This window comes from Octopus bimaculoides, chromosome 2, assembly GCF_001194135.2.
Source record: "Octopus bimaculoides isolate UCB-OBI-ISO-001 chromosome 2, ASM119413v2, whole genome shotgun sequence".
Taxonomy (NCBI): Eukaryota; Metazoa; Mollusca; class Cephalopoda; order Octopoda; family Octopodidae; genus Octopus; species Octopus bimaculoides.
The window spans coordinates 179953583-179957173 of NC_068982.1; positions in this window are offsets into that span (position 1 = coordinate 179953583).

Sequence of the window (3591 nt, forward strand, 5' to 3'; positions counted from 1 at the left end):
TATATACGACGGGCTTGTTTTAGTTTCCGTCAACCAGATTCATTCACAAGGTTTTGGTCGGCCCTGGACTATAATAGAAGACACTCGTCCAAGTTACCTCGCAGTGGGATCGAACCCGGAACCCAGAAACAAGTGGTTGGGAAGCTAGCTTATTCCCATACAGCCTTGCCTATATACATTATAAAGTGAATTTTGACTGGTGCTTAAAAGCTGAATTAGCTGTCAGGCGAAACTTGAAGTCTCGGAAAGAATACATTTTATAAGAAATTTGACTCTTTTTTGAGTACTGAGTCTCTCCATGAGAAAATGCTCAGTCGTTATTCTTAAACTCGCTTCAAAATAATAACTTTGGTTTTACCCCCTCACCACGCATGCGCACGCGCGCTCGGAGTTGTATTTTGATAAACCCAAATATTTCCTTATACCTAAAGGTTTCACGAAATAGACATTAGTCAAGCATTACACTCATCACTGAGTGTGAGATAATAATATAAATATTGTGCGACCTACTTAGACGAGGTAGGGCGGCTCAACGACTGAGACAGAGGGAGTGAAAAGGGTAAGAGGGAGAGAGGAAGAGGAGAAGGAAAGAGAAGAAGGGGAGGGAGAGTAAGCAGAATTCGAAGTCGATGGGTTGTATTAGTAGAAAGCAAAAGTGGTCGATATCACCAGATCACAGAATGATTGATTAATTGGGTTGGAGAAGACTGTCTGTTGTAAAGGTAAATGGAGACATTGGTAATGTTTAACTAGACAATGAATTAGATATCCAACCCTCTAATATATATATATATGTATGTATATATATATATATATATATAATATGTATATATATATACACAGAAACCACCCACAATGTGTACACGCGTTCGCGTATTTATTGATGCTATTATGTATATGAATGTACATATACATATTCACTTACATAAATATATGTATGTATGCATGCAGGTATATATATATATATATATATGTATATATATGTGTCCAGAGAGAGAGAGAGAGAGAGGGAGAAGAGAGAACGAGACACGTGTATTTATTGACGTATTTATGGTGAATAAACAGCTGTTACATATGGTTGACTAATGCTAGACAGAAAACTGTTTATTCAAACATATAAAATAATAGCGTGAAGTAATGCAAATATATAGATATATATACCTAGGTGTTGATACTGGGGCGGGGGGGGGATAGATAGGAGACAGGTGTGGAGTGCCAGTAGAAAGGTGCGGGCTGGTTGGATGGATGTGCTGTAGATTGGTGGGGAGTGAGAGCAGATGATAGTATGATGTGGGTTTTCTGGGCCCTGTCACCACCCTACTGGTTTTGTCTTCTTCCTGTCTTCTATTTTGTTACTGGTTTTTCTAGATTTATGCTCATCACGTATGTTGGATACCATCCACGACTATCATATTACCTACCCCCATTATCTGCCGAAACAGTGTTTCTCCCATCGCTATCATCACAACGAACTTCTATTGTAGTAGCTACCATCAACCATCGTCACATGTCCACACAACTGTTATCAACTGTAGCTACCACTCCCTACCATCATATATCAATACTACTACCACCTGCATTTCCTATAGCTACCAGTAAATGTCTGCATCACCATAATGTAGAGAATAATCTACTCAGATAAGTCATCCACATAAAAATAAAAGAAAATAAAAATTAGCTAAGCTAGTGTTAACTGATATAATACAGAGGATATTAAAAAATTAATTAAAAGCAATAATATGATTGAAAGACAATATGCAGTGAGTGACTTAGAAACCAATGTATTTGTTCAATTGTTTTAGTTTTTCGTCAGGAGGAGAGAAGGTAGCGACCATGACCATTTATAAGGCTTCCAAAACTAGAAGATGAGAAGGAAGAAGTTATCCTCAAACAGAAGACGTGGCTCGGATGCTTGTGTTAAAGTGGGGTCTACTAAAGGGCACCCTCACCCATGGTGTCAGATAGTGGTGTTCAAGCGGGTGACCAGTTAAGTCTACCACCCAAAAGACGTGGTAGGAATTGAATTCAAAATGCAAGGAGCTGAAACAAATACCGAAAAATATCCTGTCTGATCTTCTTACAGTCCCACCAGCCCACTTCTCGGATGAGTTCTTCTTTTATTGATGATTGGCAAAGTTGATCTCGGTGGCATTTGAACTCGGAGCACATAAAAAGAGAGCAAATATTGCGAAGCATTTATTCAACGCTCTTCTAATTATCCACCTTAATTACAAATATGGGGTTTGGTCAGAATTTCCGATCACTTCTATTCAGTTGTTCGATGAATTAAATTTCAGGTTCATCGAAGTAATGTGCTAGAGGCTGAGTATTCCACGGACATGTGTGGTCTTAACCTTTTGCCCATCCAAATGTCCATGCTTGTTTCGAGACTAACTAAAGTTGGCCCTTGTTTCATACGTTCTGTGTGATATAAGGCTTTCCATTCATAAGTCCTAAGTTACTCTGGAGGCTGAAAAAAATTAGGAATGAATATCATATATGATGCCTGGACGCTAGGGAAATGGTAAATAGCTTATTATGTCATGAGGATTCTGCTTAACCCTCTGCCTGTCTAAAGCACATTTTCATAATTTTATCCTAAACGTGTTTGCTTGTTTTCATACGTTTTTATTAGCTCAGGTTTCATATGTAGTGAGTAATATAAAGCTTTACTTTTTAAGTTCCAAGTTACTCTGGTCGTTGAAAAATTTGGGAACGTGAACCATATACGATGCATGGACACCAGGGAAATATGTTCTGTGTATCACATGTGATACACAGGATAAGCAAAATTTTAATGTAATTCTTAGGTGGAGTCAGTGTGACGATAAAACAAAGCGGGTCATTTGAATCACGGATATAATCCATCCGACGGGATATCATGCAATATCCGCCTGCCCAGTTATGCTCACAAATAATGGAGTGATCGAGGTTACAGAAAATGACTCTTGCCAAGCTGCCATACAGTAAGATCGAATCGGAAATCTCGTAATTGCGAAGCAAACTTTTTAACCATTCAGTCATATTGCATTTACACAGACCAATAGATTAACCTAACAATCAATAACATATTAGTTCAATGACCGATACATTAACTCAATGACCACTATATTATTCCCAATAAAGAATATATTAACTCAGTGATCAGTAACCAATATATTAGCTCAATAACCAATATATTAACTCAATAACCAATATATTATATCAAAGATCAGCAGAAATTCAATTATACTGGTAAATACGGGAGATAACTCCAGCGATTTTTGGTCTTATTTAATCTCCTCAGTGAAACAGTAACTTTACCATAGTAGCGAAAGTACTATTGACAATGTAATCAAGAAGATGAACACGCTAAAAATATAAAATATATATAGTTAGATTAGTTTCTGTAGTTAAATATGATACAGTGTAATTATACTGTAATAGAACATTATTGATTGTGTATGACATAAAACTCATAAAAACATCATACTGATATTGGCTTAATCTGATTGTGACTGATTCTATGTGTTATCGGTCGGGGTGGTGTGTGTATATATAACAGCCCGATAATATATGACAGTAGTAATTCCTTCTTACAATATATATATA